Source organism: Triturus cristatus, chromosome 8 (assembly GCF_964204655.1).
Source record: "Triturus cristatus chromosome 8, aTriCri1.1, whole genome shotgun sequence".
NCBI classification, from domain to species: Eukaryota; Metazoa; Chordata; class Amphibia; order Caudata; family Salamandridae; genus Triturus; species Triturus cristatus.
In genome coordinates, this window is record NC_140591.1 from 518,291,125 (window position 1) to 518,314,539 (window position 23,415).

The window sequence follows — 23,415 nt, forward strand, 5'->3', positions numbered from 1 at the left end:
ACTGGGAGCGACCCACTTATACTTAATTCTTATTCTTAATAATCAAAAGGTTATCCAAATTCTAATTGTCAAGTTCTACATGACCAAATGTCTTCTATAATACTCACGCCAAAAGGGTTCTTTTTCTCACCTTTTGAGTGACATCATGTGGAGGATCAAAATCAGGAAAAGCAGAAATATACCGGGCTACATAATCAAAGAATCTCCAGAATCCCTGTGCACAGAGTACCTTCTTGGTAGAATCCCGTTCTGTCCTCCTCAGTAGATTTCAGTCTCCTGACAAGATCACTCCCACAGAAAGTCACTTCTCTGATGAGGCCGCGCTGGTGGGCGCCAACTGAAGTACTCCAATTTTTGAGACCCCAGAGGTGCTAGGGGTAGCACCCTATGACTTCGAGTACTTCCTGATGTGGTATTATAGAATTCTGCATATCTTGATAATATAACAAAGAACTTGGCAATAGAAGCTGAAATATGAAAAGACATCTTTATTAAACTCAAATGAGTGAGACTACGTCGCACAGAAGCCTTAGCAACTGGATGAGGCAGTCTGCAGAACAGAAACCAGTCTCCTCTTTTATGGAGAATGTTACGCTCTGGGCAACACCGCCCTTCTCTTGCAGTTGGTCATTCACATGTATACATTGCAAACGAAAAAGGCAGAGTCATGATGACCATCCCACATTCCAGTTAAGCCAGCCCGTAATTATTTACCCAGCAAGGCTCAGATCCCACATCAAATATCGATAGGCCCCAATAAACATGAGCATCTCCTGTTTTGGGAAACAAGCCATAAAGCAGGAACAGTCAGGTGTGAAAGAGATTAGCCGGAGGCTTGTGTAGGATGAAAAGACTTTATGGTGTGTCAAGCCCTGATGCTAATCACAGGTGGCCAGAGGACGGGGAACTCGTGAGACCAATTTGACCTGGGGTGGCGGAGCCAAGCTGCCCAGGTCACAGAAAAGTCAAAGAAAGGCACATGTGCTCTAAAAGGCCCGTTTTCGCTTCATGCTATATAGCCTATGTGAGGGCAACCATAAGATGGCCATCGATACAAAATGGAACCCACGGAGTCAATGTATAATAACGTATACATAGTGCATTCATAGCTAAAACGTTACACAAAGCACTTGTACATACCGCATTGACCATTCGCGGTTCGCTAATACTGGGATAGACAGGGGTAGGGCCCTGCCTCCTACGCGGTCCCAAATTTTAAAGTACGACAGGCCTTGTTCAAGCGCTGTTTGTGTTTTAGGCAGTATATTCCTAGCAAGAGAGCATGTTATTGAATTTAGGAGTATATGTTGTCTGAGAGTAGTACTGGATATGTCTATAATTTCAGGGTGTACATCAGTAGGGATTCCAGTTTTGGCCCCCTTGGTTGTCCGTCCAGTGTCGGAGTTAGTGATAAAATTGAATGGGAACTTGGCAGAGGACTTTTTAACAAAGTTTCCCATTTATACATAGATAACTTCCACACTGTTGCTTGTTGCACAATCCACTCTAACTATAAAGATCACCCAAAAGAGCATGTTTGTAAAAAACTTCAGAAGGGACAGTGCAGTGTCTTGCGTAGCGATTGACTTCTGGCTGTGAGATTTTCTGACAGCAGAGATGTCTACAAAATAACGGATGGTTGGGTATCGATTGCGCAGAGTTGTGATGTAATCAATTCAAAATATCTGGTTGCTCCAAGGATAAGGTAATGGCCACCCACCAATTACCAGAAGTGTAGACCAAATCTACACCATTATACACAAAAAAGGGGCTATATCCTGAGCATGGTCCACAATGATCAAATAAAGTTCTTAATGAGTATCGACACCGGTAATCTTCTTTATCTTCTTTATTTCTTTATAACTCTTCAAAAACAGTCCTAGCCGCCAACACGTGTTTCGTCTCTTTGTGGTGTAAGCCACAGACTTCCTCAGGGCTAGAATTTATAACACAAAAAACCTGAATTACAATTCTGAGTTCTTTCAATTGCTGTGTATTATAAAAAACACAAAACACAAAGATAACACCTTTAATATTGAGGGAAAAAAGCTCGGGAAATATCCCCTTTTTTGCAGAGATGTCTACATGCTGACTACCAGCCATGATGAAAGTACTTCGCCTGTGACTATTTGGGGGCAGGTTGCTGAAGTGTGCAAACCTGTGTGAATTTAGGACAAAAATAAACACATTGGATGTGTCGATAAAATGTATTAGAGGTTGGAACCTTACACTGCTGTTCGAAAGGCTTACGTTTGGTATAAGAAGTTGGCTAGCCATTTTAGGTCACTGGTTCAGTTTTTTTACCTTTCAATTAATAACAGTGTATTTCATTTTTGTGAAATATCTTTTTCATAATCTATACATTTTGAACCTTTCACTCACCCTTGTGCCAAATCTTACCAGTATGTTTGTGTACTTGAGGAATGGATGGTTGTGCAGTACTATTGGCCTGCTCTACCAAGCTGCATATTGTCTCTGGAAAATTCTTCCAACTTTAGATATTTTCGTAAACTAAACACCTAGGGCAATACAGGGTGGTGTGCCTCTTGTGGATCCCAACATCTTTCATTACCCACAATGGACTGCAAATGTGACTAAAGTCACACATTTTCCATGCCATTTTTTTCCAGTGTTCTCCGAGATCTCCCAATAAAAATGCTACCTCACTTATTTATCAATCACAAAACCACAGGGTTTTGCACGGGTGTCACCTGCGTTTTCGTTCTCGGGCTCACGGCCATCTAGGGAATCCTACCAAACCCAGACAGCTCTAAATACTAGATACACGGGGGAGCCAGGGAGGTGTGGTTTATGTGGATCCTCCAATGTTTTACTATCTAGAATCTCCTGCAAACCTCAAATTTAGCTAACGAAAATTACATTTTCCTCACATTTCTGTGTGGGAAAATTGTAGGATCAACGGGCCGGAACGAATTTCCTATCACCCAGCTTCCCACATGTCTCTCATTAAAAATGCTACCTCACTTGTATGGGTGAGCCAAGTGCCCGTGAAATGGAAGGGCCCAAAATGTATTGTGGAGGCATCAAAATTATTAATCACAAAACAACCTGATTTTGTAAGGGGGTCACCTGCATTTCTGGTCCTGGGCTTGATGGCCATCTAGGGAAACTCACCAAACCCAGAGAGTTTTGAAAACTAGACACCCAGCGGAATCCAGGGAGGTGTGGCCTGTGTGGATCGCCCAAAGGTTTCTTACCCAGAATCCCCTGGGAACCTAAAATTTAGCTAAAACATAATATTTTCCAGGGCTGTCCGCTTTCGCCCTCATTGTTCATACTCGCCATGGACCCCTTAATCAGGCACTTTCAGGAACGACATCTCCACAGGGGCCTCCAGTTTCGGACGGGGCCGCTGTTGGTCTCCCTCTATGCGGACGATACTATATTATATGTCAGGGAGCCACAGGTGAACCTCGCCCCCCTGATACAGGAAATCCTGCGCTTCGGCCGCCATTCGGGGTTGGGCATCAACTGGCATAAATCTATAATATTCCCCCTGACTAGCGGCACCTCCCCTTGGCAGTGTGAGTTTCCGCTGAAGTGGTGTTCTGACTCGGTACGATATCTGGGCATACATATACATATGAGTGTGGACGAAATCATTCGCCTCAACTATGGCTGCGCGGTCGCGAAGCTTGAGGCACAGGTTGACGGGTGGCTGCGACTTCCGCTCTCCATGGCGGCCAGAATCGCCATTATAAAAATGATAGTGCTTCCTAAATTTTTGTATCTTTTTAATAACATCCCCATTCCCCTCACCCAATCCTTTTTCACCGCCCTACAGTCCCATTTGATTAGACTGGTCTGGGGTGGAAAACACCCCCGGATCCGTTGGAGGATTCTCACGCTCCCGCCGGAAAGGGGCAGCTTCGGAGTACCGGATTTGTATTTGTACTATCTGGTTGCTCAGTGTGCACATGCCTATGCCTGGTACCACCCTGACGCTCGGATTCCATTTCTTCATCCGGAGGCGGATTTTGTTCTCCCGGGTCGCTTATCGGCGGTGTTGCCCAGGGGTGTCCCTAGGAGTCCGGTGGATATCCAAATGGTGTCCACCACCAGCTGGGCCTGGAATAGACTGTCTCGCTACTTGGACCGGTCCATTCTATATTCCTCATCTCTCCCGCTTCCCAATGCAGGCTGGTTGCCGAGCACTGGCGAGAAACTTGTGCAGCGCACTTTAACGAAGTTTAACCTCACCAAGATTGGGGATCTATACACGGGGGGCACATATTTTCGATATCGGAGGAGGCACGCTTCAGCGATGCCACTTTCATGGACAAATTCATCCTGAACCGGCTTTACTTTACGGTCCGGTCGGAAATCAATGGATTCCCCCTCGAGCCAGCTTCCTTTGAACCCCTCACCCTCCTCATTGACACGGATACAGGGGCACACATCATTTCTAAACTATACAGGGCATGCGCAGCGCTGGTTCCTTGTGCAGATGACCAGTTGCGGACGGCCTGGGAGGCGGACTTGGGTAGGCCTATTACAGACGAACAATGGTCCGCTTGTTGCAAGGTCGCTAGCACAGTATCGCTCAATAGTCGTCATAAACTTCTGCATTATAGGTTTTTTCGCCGCAGCTATATGACCCCGGACAGACTCCACTCCATTGACCCCACGCGGCCACATGCATGCTGGAAATGCGCTGCGCCTCATGCTGATTTTGCACACATGACCTGGACATGTCCGATATTGCACACATTTTGGACGCAAGTACACAAAGTCCTGGATGAGATGTTAGGGCTTACATTGGTTCCCACCCCTGAGGTTGCATTGCTGGGCTACACTGCAAATTTCCCCAAGACAGTTCAGAGGCTTGCGTCGCTGGGCTTTCTACTAGCCAAGCGGGAAATTGCTCGACGTTGGGGTGGTAGGGCAGCTCCCACGGCAAAGGCGTGGCTTACAGCCATGGCTTTCTGCAACACGAACAGCGAGATTTACTCCAGTCTCCTCCCCACCGTGGCCCGTCCCAAAGATATCTGGGGTCCGTATAAAACATACATCGCGAACCTGCCAAGCGCCTCTCAATCACACGCCAACTCGGATATAGTGCCCACAGGGGTTGGGTAGACTGGACAACAGCGGAGATGCATATTCGGGTGGGCCATGGGATGATTGCAGTGCTATGGGCCTCTCTGCTTTGGGCCCAGAATAGTGGGCTGTACAGGGCTTGATTATTGCAAACCTACAGATTGGGGTTCTGGAGGGCGTTGTTGGGTGGCTGGGGGGTCACTGGTCCGGGGTATTCCTGGCTGGGTTCGAGGGGTGGAAATGCTGTGATGGATAACATGGCCTTGATGCCCGGAGCTTTGCTTATGTATTCTTTGTGGACTATGGAACGGAATTGTCGTATTGTATCTCATACATGGAAATTGATTGTACACACCACCGAGATCTTTGTAATATTTTTTGTTTCAACCGTAAATAAAGCTTTAAAAAAAATATATATATTTTCCTTTCTGTGTGGGATCGCCATGCAGGCACAAATTTCCTACTAATCACCGTCCCCTTCAGTCTCCCCAGTAAAATGATACCTCACAGCTGATGATCTAAAGTGGCAGGTAATTGAAATGGCAAATGTTCCAGAAGGAGGAGGTGGTATTACACATATTCTGCAAAGGATGGAATGTTAATGGATGGAACAATGTAACTCCATTGATCAAGGACTGAACACTTCAGAGGAATGGCGTGACTTTGTAATAAATCTCGCAAACTGAATTTATAATGCTTTGGACATTAAGACTTCAGGAAAGATGATCATACTAAATATGAACCACTGGCCTGAAGAACTTTATCCCTTTTTTTGTCTGTTCAATTTTTCATTACAAATGCAATTTTGTGTAAACAGTATTTGGTCTCCTAATTGCATTCTGTATGAGTGTTTCTCCTTCAAAATCCTTTTCCAGTGTTATTTGTCATTGTGTATGGTCATTATCAAGCATCTTTGTATTTTCCAAAATCCACAAGTGGGCACATAGCAAAAAAAGGGTCCGTTTTCAGTGGAAAAATGTGATGTGTCCATGTTGCGTTTTGGTCTGTTTCCTGTCGCGGGCACTAGGCCTACCCACACATGTGAGGTAACATTTTTATTGGTAAACTTAGGTAATGCTGGGTCGATGGAAGTTTGGGGCTCCCCATAGATTTCTGAAATTTCCATAACAGAAATGTGAGGAAAATGGGTTTTTTAGACATAGTTTGAGGTTTGCATGGGGTTGTGGGTCAAAAACAAAGAGACATCCATGCAAGTCAGCCTAGCCTGGATACCCCTAGGTGTCTAGTTATTGGAAATGTAGAGGTTTGCTAGGTTTTCCTAGATGCCGGCAGAGCTAGGACCCAAACTCCACAGCTAGGCACATTGCAAACAAATGGTCAGATTTTAGTGAAACATTTTGATGTGTACACGTTGCGTTTTGGGCCGTTTCCTGTCACGGGCCATAGGCATACCCACATAACTGAGGTACCATTTTTGTCGGGAGACTTGTGGAAATGCTGGGTGGGTGGATGTTTGTGGCTCTCCGGTGACCCTCACACGAATATGAGAAATGTTTTTTTTGTTTGTAAGGGTTTCTGGGTAACAAAACTTGTAGAGAGCCACGCAAGTCAGCCCACCCTGGATTTCCATGGCTGTCTAGTTGTCAAAAATGTACAGGTTTGTTAGGTTTCCCTAGATGCTGGCTGAGCTAGGGCCCAAGATCCACAGTTAGGCACACTGCAAAAAGGGGCAGTTTTCAGTGGAAAAATGTGATGTGTCCATGTGGAGTTTTGGGCCGTTTTCTGTCACGGGCACTAGCCCCACCCACACAAATGGGGCACCATTTTTATCAGGAGACAGGGGGGAATGCAGGGTAGAAGTAAGTTTGTGGCTCCCTCTGACCATCACATGAATATGAGCAAATGTGTTTTTTGTTTGTAAGGGATTCTGGGTAACAAAACTTGTAGAGAGCCATGCAAGTCAGCCCACCTTGGATTTCCATAGGTGTCTAGTTTTAAAAAATGTAAGGTTTGCTAGGTTTCCTTAGATGCTGACTGAGCTAGGGCCCAAAATCCACAGCAAGGCACTTTCCAAAAAAGGGTCATTTTTCAACGGGAAAATTTGATTTGTCCACGTAGCCTTTTGGGCCATTTCCTGTTACAGGTACGATGCCCAACCACACAAGTATGGTACAATTTTTGTCTGGAGACGTAGAGGAATGGTGGGTGCCTGGAAGCTTGTGGCTCCCCACAGATTTCAGAACTTTCTATCACAGAAATTTGATGCAAAGTTTTTTAGACACATTCTGAGGTTTCACAGGGATTTTAGGTAACAGACTCCGGTGACAGCCACACAAATCATCCCATCCTGGATTGCCCTGGGTTTCTAGTTTTAAAATATGTACAGGTTATCTAGGTTTCTCTAGATGCCAGCTGAGCTAGGGACCAAAATCCACAGCTAGGGACAAAAAGAATTATCAGTTTTCAGTGGAAAAATGTGATGTGTCCAAGTTGCTTTTTGGGACGTTTGCTATCACAGGCACTAGTCCTACCAACACAAGTGAGGGACCATTTTTATCGGGAGACCCGAGAAATTGCTGGGTGGGTGGAAGTTTGTGGCCACCACAGATTCCAGAACGTTCCATCACAGAAATGCGAGGAAAATATGTTTTTTAGCTACATTTTAAAGTTTGCAAAGGATTCTGGATAAAACACATGGAGAGAGCCCCCTAAGTGTCTAGTTTTCAAAAAATGTCAGGTTTTCTAGGTTTCCCTAGATGCCAGTTCAGCTGGGCCCAAAATCCAATAGTAGGCACATTTTAAAAAAGGTCAGTTTTCAGTGGAAAAATGTGATGTGTCCAGTTACTTTTTGGGCCATTTCCTGTTGTGGGCACCAGGCCTATCCACACAAGTGAGGTACCATTTTTATCTGGAGACTTGGGGGGATGCTAGGTGCATGGAAGTTTCTGGCTACTCACAGATTCGAGAGCTTTTATCACAGAAATGTGAGGAAAATCTATTTTTCAGACAAGTTTTGAGGTTTGCAGGGATTCTGGGTAACAGAACCTGGTGACAGCCATAGACGTCATCCCATCCTGGATTGCCCTGAGTGTCTAGTTCTTAAAAATGCACTGGTTTGCTAGTTTTCTGTTGATGCTGACTGAGGTAGGGTCCAATATCAACAGCTAGGCACATTGCAAAAAAAGAGTCAGTTTTCTGTGGAAAATGTGATGTGTCCATGGTGCATTTTTGGCCCTTTCCTGTCACGGGCATTAAGCTTACCCACATAAGTGAAGTACCATTTTTATCTGATGACTTGGTGAAATGCTGGGTGGGTGGACGTTTGTGGCTCCCCTCAGATTTCAGAACTTTCCATCACAGAAATGTGAGGGAAATCTGTTTTTTAGACAAATGTTGAGGCTTGCAAGGGATTCTTGGTAGAGAAACATGGAGACAGCCATGGAAGTCAGCCCATCTTGGATTTCCCTAGGTGTCTTGTTTTCAAAAATGTACAGCTTTGCATGGTTTCCCCATATGCCGGCTGAGCCAGGACCCAAAATCCACAGTTATGCACATTTAAAAAAGGGTCACTTTTCAGTGGAAAAATGTGAAGTGTCCATGGTGCATTTCGGGCCCTTTTCTGTTGGGGGCACTAGGCCTACCCACAAAAGTGAGGTACCATTTTTATCGGAATACTTGGGGAAATGCTGGGTGGGTGGAAGTTTGTGGCTCCCCTAGAGTCCAGAACTTTCCATCACAGAAATGCGAGGAAAATATGTTTTTTAGACAGTTTTTGAGGTTTGCATGGGATTCTGGGTAGAAAAACAGGAAGACAGCAGTGGAAGTCAGCCCATCTTCGATTTCCCTAGGAGTCCAGTTTTAAAAAATGTACAGGTTTGCTAGGTTTCCTTAGATGCTAGCCGAGCTATGGCCCAAAATCCACAGGTAGGCACATTAAAAAAAGGGTCAGTTTTCGGTGGAAAAATGTGATGTGTCCACATTGCGTTTTGGCACGTTTGCTGGCACGGGTACTAGTCCTACCCACACAAGTGAGGTTCCATTTTTATTGGGAGACTTGGGGAAATGCTGGGTGGGTGGAGGTTTGTGGCCACCACAGATTCCATAACGTTCCATTACAGAAATCTGAGGAAAATGTGTTTTATAGATACATTTTAAGGTTTGTAATAGATTCTGGGTAAAACACATGGAGAGAGCCAAGCATGTCAACCCATTCTGGAGTCCCTAGGTGTCTAGATTTCCAAACATTTCACGTTTTATAGGTTTCCCTAGATGCTGGGTACACTGGGCCTAAAATCCACAGGTAGGCACATTGCAAAAAAAGGGTAAGCTTTCAGTGGAAAATGTGATGTGTCCACATTGTCTTTTGTGCGATTTCCTGTTGCAGGCACTAGGCCTACCCACACAAGTGGGGTACCATTTTTATTAGGAGACATGGGGAAGGAGGTTTGTGGCTCTCCTCAGATTTCATAACTTTCTATCACACAAATGTGAGGAAGATGTTTTTTTAGACTTTTTTAAGGTTTTCAAGAGATTCTGGGTGACAAAACTTGGAAAGAGCCACACAAGTCAACCCATCCTAGATTTCCCTAAGTGTCTAGATTTAAAAAATGTACAGGTTTGCTAGGTTTCCCAGGATGGTAGCTGAGCTAGAGCCCACACTCCACAACTAGGCACATCCCAAAAAATGTGTCAGTTTTCATAGGAAAAGTATGTGTCCATGTAGCATTTTGGGGCCTTTTCCTCTCACAGGTAAAATGTGATGTGTCCACGTTGTATTTTGGACCGTTTCCTGTTGCATGCACTAGGCCTACCCACACAAGTGTGATACCATTTTTGTTGGGAGACTTGTGGAAATAGTAGGTGCATGGAAGTTTGTGGCTACCTGCAGATTCCAGAACTTTCCATCAGAGAAATGTGAGGGAAATAGGTGTGTGTTTTAAGACACATTTTGAGGTTTGCAGGGATTCTTGGTAACAGACCCTGGTGACAGTCATAGAAGTTACCCCATCCTGGATTGTTCTGGGTGTCTAGTTCTTAAAAATGTACAGGTTTGCTAGTTTTTTGTTGATGTCGACTGAGCCAGGGCCCAAATTCAACAGCTAGCCACATTGCAAAAAAAGGGTCAGTTTTCAGTGGAAAAATGTGATGTGTCCACATTATCTTTTGTGCAATTTCCTGTTGCAGGCACTAGGCCTACCCACACAAGTAGGGTACCATTTTTATGATGCATTTTGACCCTTTACTATCGCGGACACTAGCTTACCCTCATAAAAGAGGTACCAATTTAATCGGGAGACTTGTGGGAATGCTGGGTGGATGGAAGTTTGTTGCTCCCCTCAGATTCCAGAACTTTCCATCACAGAAAAATGAGGATAAGGTGTTTTTTAGCCACCATTTGAGGTTTGTAAGGGATTCTGGGTAACAGAACCTGGTGAGAGCCACACAAGTCACCCCATCCTGGATTCCCTTAGGTGTTTAGTTTTAAATAATGCACAGGTTTGCTGGCTTTACTTTGGTGCCGGCTGAGCTAGGGCTCAAAATACACAGCTAGGCATATTGCAAAAAAGGGTTAATTTTCAATGGAAAAATGTGATGTGTCCACGTTGCATTTTGTGACATTTGCTGTCACAGGCACCAGTTCCACCCACACAAGTGAGGTACCATTTTTATTGAGAGATTTGGGTAAATGCTGGGTGGGTGGAAGTTTGTGGCTCCCCTCATATTCTAGAACTTTCCATCACAGAAATGTGAGGGAAATGTGTTTTTTTAGACAGTTTGAGGTTTGCAAGGAATTCTGGTTAACTTAATTTGGCGAGAACAACACAAGTCACCCTGTCCTGCATTGCTTCCCCTTGGTGTCTAGTGTAAAAAAATATACAGATTTGCTAGGTTTCCCTAGGTGCCAGCTGAACTAGAGGCCAAAATCTACAGCTAGGCCCACTGCAAGAAAAGGGTCAGTTTTCAGTGGAAAAATGTGATGTGTTCACAGTGGGGTTTAGGGCCGTTTCCTGTCACAGGCACAACACCTACCCACACAAGTAAGATACAATTTTTATTGGGAAACTTAGGGGAACAGAGAATAGTAGAACAAGTTTTATTTCCAAATGTATTTCCCTGCATTGGTGCAGTGGCTGCTGCCACCTAAGGGAATGGTGGGCGGGCAAATGTGAGGTGGGTGCCAGTTCATGCTGCACAACATTACATCAACACAATTGCAGACATACATTTCATTATCACCCCTTTAAAACAGTAACTTGGAATGCTATGAAGTGCCGAAAAAACTCTGCCATGCTCCGCAGAAATGTGCAAGCGGTGCAGTGAGGTAATTTGCGCCACTCGTGCTGATTTGCAGCACCAGGATTTTATTCGGTTCTGTGAAATCAGTGCAAATGGCACCACGCACAATGCAAGAGAGGGCAACTTCTTTCTGCCACTTGAGTAGATGTTCTACTCGTTCAGCAGCTTCCTCAACGCAAGTGGCAGGTTTCTCAACACGCGCGGTAGTGACTTACTGTGCCCGCCAGCATTGAGAAATCTCACCGGGAGGTGGTCTAGCATAAGATTTTCCTCTCTCGTACTCGCCAACTTAGCATTGACAAGCTGCAAGAGAGGAAAAACTCCACACTCTAAACTAAGTGCACAGTGGGAAAAAGTCCACAAACTACACGAGTGGAGTGGAATTTTACTCTAAGGCCTACAATTGACCTCTGAGAGCTAGGGAAAATAACAGCAGCATCAGGAGAGTTCCTTTCCCTAAAACAGACCTCGAGGAACTCCAGCCCACCGGGAAAAGTCCTCATGGAATAAAAGTTATTTTGCACCCCGATGGGCCAGTAACTTCAGTTACCAGGTCCATGATAATTAACAGGCCATGCATAATGAGGGTCAAAAGCTGTTTAGGACACTTTCAACCAGTATGTCGACGTCAGTGCGGCGTCTGTTACATCTTGTGTAATGCAATCAAACAGACAAGATACAACTTATGTGTCCCTCAACATAACAAAATATTGCACACACTCCAGCCAAGACATATGGATTATTTCAATGATCCTCTTGTACTCTCACAAAACACTCAACCACCTGACACAAGTCATGAAGACAGTAACCTCACTAAAGAAGCCGTCAATAAATTCACAAATGTCTCCCAATTCAATGAACTTCTTGCTCACTGAAGGCAATCTATAGCTTCCATGAACTGAGCACAATGAACCATTGCTGGATGGGACTACACTGCCCAAAATGCTCATTAGTAAATGAAACAGCCCAAAACACAACAAACCACTATATCTCTCTGAATCCCAAACTCTAGCCAGTACTAACCCACAGCCATGCTGAAATGCATTTCCGAAAAAAACACACAGTGCCACATGGCCATAACAAGAATAGTTGTACTTGTTACAAATGCCAGTAATGTAAAATGTTGTTGATGTACTTGGCAGGTCATATGTTTACTGATGTATCAAATCTCATTGAGGATGCCAGCCCTAGCATATCCGACCCTTAAAGCTTGAGTAAAACTGGCAGGATAGTACAATGTGGTATTAACAGCAGCTCTGGAGACAGCACCACCACCACAGCAAGGAAAATCAACTCAGCACACAAAGGTGAAAGTGGTAGAAGCAAAATATAATGGGGCATAGTTACTAGAAGCTGGTGGAGCGCTGTGTTACGGCAAAATTGGTAACGCCGCACTTTCAAAATGCAGGGATGACCTGTATTTACAAGAATGCAGTGCACCCCTGCGCTTCCTCTGGTGCTAGCGCTAAAGAAGCTGCCTAGCACCAGTGCAGGTACCCCTGCGCCATTTTGAAATGGTGCCTACGATGCTGGGTTGATTGTTTGTGTGCAGGAAGGCACACTTCCCAGCACATAAACAATGATTACAGGCACTTTTCTGTTTCTATGAGTGCTGCAGAATGCAGCATACATGGAAAGAGCAAAATATGAGGAGAAACTAAAAAATGTTCCTCGTATCGCCTGCTAAACACCAAGTATTCCCTCGTGATATTTTTGCTGCTGCCCCATAATTTGTAAACATGGGGCAGCGTCAAAAAGCAATGGTTGTTCCGGTGAAACGCCCATTGCAACACCCATTGCACGCCACTTTCATGCTAAGTACTGCGTGAATAGGGGCATTATTTACAAGTCGAGGTTAAGCCACATTAAGGGCCTCATGTAGGTAGCCAAATACCGGTCGGTAACGGCCGATTTTCGGTAATTATATCGTTACCGACCGGTATTTTGGCTTTTGAGATGTAGGGGGAGAATTTCTGTATTCGGAATTTACCGAATCGGTAAAATTACCGAATCGGTAAAATTACCGATTCGGTAATTTTACCGATTCGGTAAATTCCGAATACAGAAATGAGATGTAGGGGGACTGTGTGGTGTGTGTGGGGATTCGTTATTTACCACCAACTAATAGTTGGTGGTAAATGACGAATATGTGTGTAAATGCAATATTTTGCCCGTAGATGTGTGCAATGTGGCATACACACATGCCCTCAGAGCATGTATGTGTGCCACATGTGCACACATGGCCAAATCAGGGGTGCAACAGGGTGTCAATCTGACACCCTGCCACCCTTGCATGTGCTCCCCCATTACCGAATCAGTATTTACCGATTCGGTAATGAGGCATACCTTCCCATCAATGGGAAGGTATGCCTCATTACCGAATCGGTAAATACCGATTCGGTAATTACCGAATTTTTCCGAATCGGTAATATTTACCGACCAATTACCTACATAGCATTTACCACTTCATAAATACCGAATCGGTATGATTCGGTATTTATGAAGTGGTAAATGCCAGCCCACCTACATAAGGCCCTAAGTGGCTTAACGCTGCTTTCTTTGTAAGGCGAAGAACTTAGCGCCACCGGAAGGTCACTAAAAGTGGCTTTCCAGTTGCATTAACTCCTTGTAAATATGCCCCAATCGCTTTAACTAAATATGCAGCTATTAACATTTGATTATCAGCACTAATCGGAAAAAACAACAGTAGCGCACTAATACACTGCATTGTACCTTATCTATGTAAGTGTTACAGTCAAAGGTGTCAGAAACCATGGCCACAAGTGTTTACTTCCAGCGGAGAAATGCATCCAATTATGTGGCTTGCTGTGTTACTTGCAGCTGGCATCTTCTGTGTTCTGTATGTCAAGAGCGTGATTCTGGGCAGGCCACCACAGCTTTTTATCCACTATTAAATTGGGCACTTGTAGCACCTGTTATTGGCAGCATGTGAAAATTGGGTTGACATCTGTGAGTACATACATCATCATTAGTTGCATCATTGGTCTGTTTTCTCCTCTACAAAATATTGTTGCTCTTACTTCCTTCAAAAAAGCAGCAGCCAAGAGCAGGACCTGAGTATTGATACTAGAGTGGCTGAAGAAATACTTGTTTTCTTTATTTTTAAAGTAAAATGCTGCTCTCATTTATAAGGGGTCACAATTAACCCTGGGTGTAGACTGCGTAGTAGCGCCATGTGTAGCAACGCGAAGTGCACTTCGCACTACTTGAGCTACGCAAACTGCGAAGTGCACTGTGCAAAGGGTTAGTCACAATACCAAGGTCATCAATACAAGTTCAGGGTTAAATTCCAATGCCTGTGCTAACAAAAGTTTGAAAAGGGATCAGAATTACGATTATTGTGATGATCACACTCTAGTAGTTTTCTCCTGATAAGCCATAGTTACGAGTATTTTTTGTATTAAGCCGGGGTAAGAGGGAAAGTGGAAGGAGAGCAGGCAACTGATTGGGTAAACTCTCCAACCAGAAACACAAACATCCCTTGCTTTTGAGATCATAAGAAAAAATGAAGGGCTGCATGGTACCTCATAAGCGTTTGTATTACAGTGCATTAAAATCACACTCACAAGAAATTATTTCAAATTCGAGAATGATTTATACCTGCAGCATACCCAGACATCTATGGGTGTCCCTTCTGCACCTAGCCTGGTCTTCATCTTTGTTGGGGACTTTGAAAATGCCACCATTTACCACAATACCAAACCTATTTTAACGAATGACAACATCTGTACATCACAAACCAACTGACAATAATTCACTTTTGCATTATGAGTCCTTCCATCCCACGTCTTTGAGAGACAGTCTCCTTGGGTCAATGTTCCAGGTACCGGAGGAACTACAGTTGTTTGGTCAGGTCGGCTTAAGGAATCTTTAGGACGTTGTTGATGGCTGCTCCCATGGTTCTGGGAAGATGGCTGGGGTGATGGATGGGCATGAGGGCCTGGCTGAGGAGTGTCGCTCCTTTCTCAAAGGAGTGATGGGGCAAGGGTCCGATGGGGCCCCAGAATGTATGGTCTTCATGATTGCTGTGTTTCTCTGGGGGCCAATGGTGTCCCATGTGCTTATTGTGTTTTCTTCGTTCATCACTGGGAGGCTTCTGGTGAGATTCACTGGGTATGTTGTGGGGTGAATTTGCAGTATAGTTGCTGCAGAAAAAGTTTGAGAGGTCGTTACACAGGTCTTGAGTTGGGCCAAGGTTGCCACAAGCTGCTGTGGGTGTGGTGAAATCAATGACAATTCCAAAGAGTTCTTTGTTGCTGTTGTAGATGGCATCTATTCGTTCAGCTAGGGCCTTCCTCTTTGCTTCTTAGCTGGTGGTATTTCCTCAGGGCATTTTTTCCACTTCCACTTAACTGGCTCTCCATTTCCGTTCCAACTGCTTACAGTGTTGTTCGATCATTTTGAGATTTTCCATCTACCAGATGGCATGTGCTCTTGTTTTTGCTGTGTGGTTCGGTCGTGGGGGCCAGGTTGTCGGTGCAGTTGGTGATCCTATTGTTGACATTTTCAATGGCACATGTTATTTGGCCCATGGGTTCATGTTTCTCCTTGTGGAGTGTAGATGCCCAATCAACGTCTTCTAGGTAAGTCCAGTGTCAGCACACTGGGCCCACTGTGGGGTTTCAGTGTTGGTGGATGTTGATTGTAAAATTGGCTATGGCATGGTTGGTTCAGATGACGGGGCTGGGTGGGTTGCTTGAGATGTTGTTGAGGATGTGAAGGCGGGGTCTAGGATTTGTCCTTTGGTGAGGATGGGGTTCATGATTAATTGGGTTAGTCCCAGGTTGCCGATCCTGTTCAGTAGTGCAGATGAGTTGGGGTCAGTTAGGTCTTCTAGCTGGAAATGGAGGTCTCCTAGGAGACTGAATGCGCTAGACTGGTCAGGCGATGAAGTCCAAAATGTTGCTCATGAAATTAGCTATTGAGTCTGGGGGACGTATAGTCAAATTTGTTGTGATTTGTATATTAAAGTTGAGATGCTCCATGTAGTTTGTTCCGGCTTCTGTGCAGGTGGTGCAGCTGAAAGAGTCCCTAGAAATGATGGTGATTCCTCCTATGGGCCTGTGTTGGCGGTCTTGCCTGGGATCTTTTTTCCGGCGGTAATGGAGGCAGTGATGGCCCGAGTTTCCATGAGGGAATGGAGGTCCAGGGTCATGTCTTCAAGCAGGTCCCTGATTGCTGTGGCGTACTGCCTGATAATCAGGTGTTAGGGAGCTTGCATGATATTGGTGTGTGGGGGGTTTGCGTGTATTTGTTGGTGAGTGTTTGTGTGGGTGTGGTGTTCAGTGTAGTGCATGTGTTCTTGGTGGGTGTTGCAGATGCAAATGTGGTGGTGGAGGTGGAAGCGGCAGGAGGATCAGGTGCAAGCGCCCTCCATGTTGTGTGTTGTGGTGTGGCAGCAGATAGTAGAGTGACATCTGGGGTGCTGTGTGCGAAGAATAGTGGTGGGGTAGCAGTGGATCAGGGAGGATCATGATTTCTGGTGCTGATTGTGGTCTAGGCTCGGACAGGTGCAGAAGAGCTTGCCTTTAGCATGCCTTTGGTTCACTAGTGGGGCACTAGCTACATGCATTGTTGATGTAGCTGCTATTAAGTAGGTCCTGGGAGTGGGAGGATGTGCAGGTGGCCATGGCCAGGCCTGAGGAGGAACACAGTCGGCAGGAAAGGGGAAGGAGCAAGAGGCACAAGGATAGGGAAAGAAGCGGGAGGAAGAGTGAAGGGGCGTAGAGAGAGCAGTAAGGGGTACATGGAAGCACAAAAAGTTGGCACAAAAACAGAAAGCAGAGGAGCAGAGTGCTGACAGGATAGCAAAGAGTGAGAAAGAAACAGAACAAAAGGCAAAAGAATGAGAGGAAAAGCAGCACAAAACGGGTCATGCAGAGAGAGTGAACGACAGTACAAAATATCACAAAAAAGTGAGAGGAAAAGCACAAAAGAGAGAGAGTGAGAGGAGAAGTGGCAATAAAAGGTCACAAAAAGAGAGAGTGAGAGAGAAGAAAAGTAGCACAAAAAGAGTCAGAGAGAGTAAATGATGGTACATAAAGGTTACAAAAGAGCGAGAGGAGAAGCACAAAAGATCACAGAGGGTGAGAGAGAGATGAATGGGGAGAGAGAGCAAGAGAGCGAGTGGGAGAGAAATTAGGTGGGTGACTCGAAGCACTGGTGCCTGTTCCTCAAAGGCCTTGACCTATCAGAGGACTTGTCCATGGTGAGACCATCTTGCAACCTTTCTTTTTAGTCACTTTCCATGTAATTTCCTTTCTAAGGACGGTGGCTTCTCTTCAAACCATCTCACCTTTAATTGCCGGTAGCTGTATATTTACTTTCAATCCGCCCACGATGTTTCTAGAGGTGCCCAGTACTTCCACCTGCTTACTCGAGGATGCGTTTTATCAGCCCCCTTCTATAGACTGATCTAACATGGTCCCGCCCTGTCTAAACTGTCACGATTGACATACATGGAAGCCCACCCGGGATGATCCCGGGAGCGGGCGGACATCTTGGGGGAAATCTGCTGTCGCGCACTAGTGTTTGGCTCCTCTGCCTATTTTAAGAGGAAGTAGACGCAGGCGCCTAACACTGGGCAGTTTCTCTCCGGAGGCAGAAGCCGGGAGTGTTACCTGCAATGCGCTGTACGTAAATCAACCGTTTTTTAAAATGCTTGTACTTTAAGGCCATACCTAACATAAACGCTTGTACTTGAAGGCCATACCTTTTTAATTGTTACTTGTGGCACATAGGTGTTGGGTGGGAGAAGGGCAGGTCACGCACTCAATTGATCCCGGGAGCGGGCGGACATCTTGGGGGAAATCTGCTGTTGCACACTAGTGTTTGGCTCCTCGGCCTATTTTGAGAGGAAGTAGACGCGGGCGCCTAACACTGGGCAGTTTCTCTCCTGAGGCTGAAGCCGGGAGTGTTATCTGCAATCGCGCTGTACGTAAATCGACCGTTTTTAAAAATGCTTGTACTTTAAGGCCATACCTAACATAAACGCTTGTACTTGAAGGCCATACCTTTTTAATTGTTACTTGTGGCACATAGGTGTTGGGTGGGAGAAGGGCAGGTCACGCACTCAATTGATCCCGGGAGCGGGCGGACATCTTGGGGGAAATCTGCTGTCGCACACTAGTGTTTGGCTCCTCGGCCTATTTTAAGAGGATGCAGACGCGAACGCGCAGCGGACGCGCGCAGCGGGCGCGCAGGCGGCCCGCCGAAGTCACGCCAAAGGCAAGCCCGTCTGCGCCCGTCCGTGCCCAAACGAGACCAGAGGCCAGAAATGCTACCACTCCCAGGGCTCATTCGCCACCGGTATGCTATTCCGCAGATGCTTCACGTCAAATAAACATACAGGCACAAGTGAATAAATGTCCTTTTATCAACTGTACGCAGACGTGTCCCCTTATGCTAGAAGGCCCTGTCACCTGCAATAACTGTCAATTTCAAATGACAGTATCTGTAGAAGTCTCCGCTCCTCGGGGCGATACAGTAGAGCCAGGAGTTATGTCCCACAAAAATATTCTATGCAACGTTAGATCCCTAGCTAAACATCCTTTTGAAATATGGGACATGATGACCTTACATGATCCCACCTTGTGTTTCTTCACAGAAACATGGTTATCCCCTACAAATCACGCCATAATCACTCTGGCTATACCAGAGAACTATAAATGTATCCACCTGGACCGGGAAAGCAAAAAAGGAAGAGGGATTGCCATTGCTTTTAAAAAAGATCTAGATGTGAAATGGGTTTTTACGTTTAGCAATGACTGCTTAGACCAAGGGATTTTCAAAGTTTCCATTTCCCCTTCTGATACCTGGTATGGAGCCTTAGTATATCGGCCCCCAGGACCAAAAACGAAATTTGCAGACAACCTAGTGGAATATCTGGCACTTCATGTATTCGCAGCAAATACTTTTCTTCTGTTGGGAGACTTTAATTTCCATGGGGAAAAAGTGGATGACTCCGAAGTAAATAAATTATTTACTTCCCTTGAACTTATGGGACTTACCCAAAGAATCAAAGGTCCTACCCATAACGCAGGGCATCTATTGGACCTGGTCTTTTCCAATTTTGATCGGATTCAATGCGATCCCCCAGATCCCCTTTTATGGATGGACCATTATATGGTCATGATCCACATACAGCAATCAGGCCAAAATAGTTTAAAACGGCCCATTAGACAACCTCATGACCAACGGAGGACCTGGTGTAATCTCACTCCTGTGGCATTTAATGAGGTATTCTCCCTTGATCAGACAGTCGATACTATGGAAGTTTCCAAACAATTGGAGACTTTCAATACCGCTTTAGAAGTGGCCTTTGATGCAGTCATGCCAAAAAAACAAGTGAATTCTGCCCCTCGAAGAGCCTCCACTCCCTGGTATTCAGTGGAATTGAAGCTAGAAAGGGCCAGCTGCCGGCGACTGGAAAGAAGATGGCGTACCAGCAAGACCGAGGAAAATAGGGGTTTGTATAGGAAGGCACTGTCCAATTACCATCTGAATCTAAAGGCCGCTAGACGGCAATTTATTATCAGTCATATCGATAATGTAAGCAACTCCCACAAAACCTTGTTTAGTATTGTTCGGGATTGTGTCTCCCCTAAACCCTGCAGACAGTTGCCTCAGGAATCCCAGGAGCTATGTGACTCCTTGGCTATCTATTTTCGCGAAAAGATACTAAATATCTATGCAAACTTTCCTCCTTCTACTATTCTTGATGTGGCTTCTTCACAAAAATCAGAGGAGCGGAATAAGATAGTAGCATGCTCCCTAAACTGCTTTGAACTAGCCACATTAGAGGAGGTCATTAAAGACCTTACGGGGGCTAAATCGGGATCCCCACTAGATATCTGCCCACCGAAAATCATGGCGTCACTGGCACCTACCTGTGCCACGACAATCCGAGATATGTTCAACCACTCTATCCTCTCAGGTACCATTCCTGCCACCTGGAAAGAGGCGATTGTTCGCCCCATATTAAAAAAATCCTCAGCGGACCGTTTGGTTCTGGGTAATTATCGCCCCATCTCCCTGTTACCACTGCTAGGAAAAATCCTGGAAAGTATCATCAATCGACAGTTAAGCTCGTATCTGGAAAATAATCACATTCTGGACCCCTCACAGTCTGGTTTCCGTCCAGGCTTTAGTACAGAAACCGCCGTTTTGGCAGTAACGGACGCGCTTAGATTAACTGTCGACAGGGGAGGATCAGTCATTAAGATCCTCCTAGATCTCTCCGCAGCTTTTGATACTATTTCACTCTCGAAGCTGTTGGAGAGACTCCTGGATTGTGGCATAAATGGGACAGCCCTTAAATGGCTTGAACATTACCTGTCTGAAAGAACCCAAACTGTTATGCTGGGACCGTACGCCTCAGGCAAAATGTTGCTGGATAGGGGAGTTCCGCAAGGCTCCTGTATGAGTCCCACCCTTTTCAATATATACATGGCTCCACAGGCACAAATAGTCGAGCGCCTGGGTTTTGAGATTATTTCATATGCTGATGATACTCAGCTTATGTATACCATCGGACCAAACCCAGAGCTCGACAAATTTCGTTTTGCCTCCGGAATGCTTACCATCTATGACTGGATGACAAGAAACTGCCTCCAGCTCAACCCAGAAAAAACAGAGGTAATGTTGATGGGAAAAGCCCTAAACAGTTGGTCTGATGACTGGTGGCCTATCCAATTGGGTCAGGCCCCCACAACCTAAACAGTCAGTAAAAAATCTCGGCCTAAAACTGGATCAAGCCTTGACCATGAAAGGTCATGTGGCGGCGACAGTAAGCTCATGCTACTATGGTTTAAGGCTTCTCAGGAAAATCTTTCCCTATCTGCCTACATCCCAGCGCAGAACCTTGGTCCAGGCGATCGTTATTAGCCGTCTGGACTATGGTAATGCCTTGCTGGCTGAAGTGGGTCAAACTCAACTGGCAAAACTGCAAGTGATTTAGAACACGGCAGCACAACTGATTTTGAATCGCCCGGCAGGGTCAGCTTCAACCCCCCTTCTGAGGGAGTTGCACTGGCTAACAATAAAGAACAGATCTTTTTTTAAGATCTGTTGCCTTACATACAACGCACTGAAGGAAAGTGGCCCTCTTTACCTGAGAAAAAAACTGGTTAAGTACTCCCCAGGTATGAAACTTAGATCCAGTACTTTAGACCTTCTCCAGGTCCCCAGAATTCGTCTTACCCGTACTGGAGGGAGAGCGTTTTCATATTTAGCTCCGAGCTACTGGAATAAGCTCCCTATAGCTGTTCGAAAAATCCCTTCACTAATCATCTTTAGGAAACATCTAAAAGCGTTCTTGTTCCAAATTTGACTTCCCTTTTGAGATGCAGTGTCTTCCTTCCTCAGTATAGACCCCCAGTTAGCGCCTAGATGCCCCAGGGTGAGTTGTGGGCTTTATAAAAACAACCTAACATAACATAACATAACCTGTCTCTACCTCAAGTATTTTGCTGACCCTGGGTTGCAGACAGTACTTATCAAACCTCCTTTAGAAATGGGTATTATTCAATGGCGATTTTTGTGTTATAACTGAGTCATTAATTTAGAATTGGCCCACTTGAACAGTAGTGTGTTTCATACTCAACATGGGGTGTTTGTTTTACATTGTAACTATATGTCACAAGAGATTGCACGTAAAGCGATAGGTATTGTTCCACAAACTTTTTTATGCTGTAGCTGAGCCTCGTGAGCAGAAGTGAGATGCACGATCAGCACTGTGTTCTAATCCTAGGCATGGGCAACCAGTTATGCCTTCTACTTATGTGTCATGAGAAGATGGTTTTGGACAACATAAGTATTACAGATATGTTTCTCCTTTTTACAGACTGGACTATAAGCAAACCCCAGAAGCACCTTTGATCTCTCTTTGGTAGACTGGATACCCTATTGGGTGATTAGTCGCACTTTATTAATCCTGATTGATTGGTTGATTGATAAACCTGGCATGCAACGCATCAATTGGGTTAGCTTTTATCCTGTTTCTGCTTTGCAGTAGAACTATTCGGTACTGTGCTTGGCCAGCCTTTAAGGACATCTATTGGTCTCTTTCATTTGTTCCAATGTGCACTGACCATCAAAGCCACCGTGCTTTCTGAGCTGTAGCCTAGGCCTCATGAAATGTACCCAATATGAAATGTAGTACTTAAAAATGTCTACTCCTCCTTTCACTTGGTCAACAGAATGTTGAGTTAGTTTTAATAAGTACTAAGGGTGTAACATTGAGGTCATGAATCCCTTGGACACATTTTTAATCTCAGTACAGTAATTAGTACATAGCTCAGAGGACACACTTACTTCAGCTACTGGACACACCTTGTCATACATGGCAGTGGCTACAATTCAGGGTGAGATATCTATGGGCCTGCTCCCCAGCCCTCTGGCCTTAAAAAGTTCAAAATGTGTTAAATAATACTACTTAACCTCATTTAAATAGGCCTTTCTTGTTTTCTGGGAGCTGATGCTAATGGTGAGAAGCCTGGGACACGGTTGGTTGACTGCCTGTGGTCCCCTTGTGTTGCTACCCTGAGGTGTGTTGTGTTCTGCCAATGGGCAGGGTCCTAGTGCCCCTGACCCCAGGTCACTACAAGGTGTATCCTCCAATTGATGATCTTCACTCCTTTTTGAATTGATGTCCGTCTTTGAAATAGATGTGCACTTCTTACACTGGACATTGTACCTAAGAACCATGTTTGGTCTTCTTACTTGCACTGGAGAACCACTTTTCTTATTTAGGGCCTCAGATATACACGTAGGTAACCACTTTAGAAGTGTTTATACATATAATTTGAGGTACATGCAGCTCCCTTATTGGGCTAATCAGGGATGTTTAAAGTCTCATTACGAGTGGTACAGCCCCTGGGTTTGGAATTTAACAGCTGTGAAAATTGTCAGTTATTCAGAGTCACCCCTTCAAACAAGGGAATAACGTGGATTTTCCTGCACCGAAATCCACATGTCCTCATATTTACTACACTTCTTTCCCTCTGTAAATGTCTGCAGGTTTGACCTGCAGAAATATACCAGGGGAAAATTGTGGTGATGCACTTTAAGATCCAA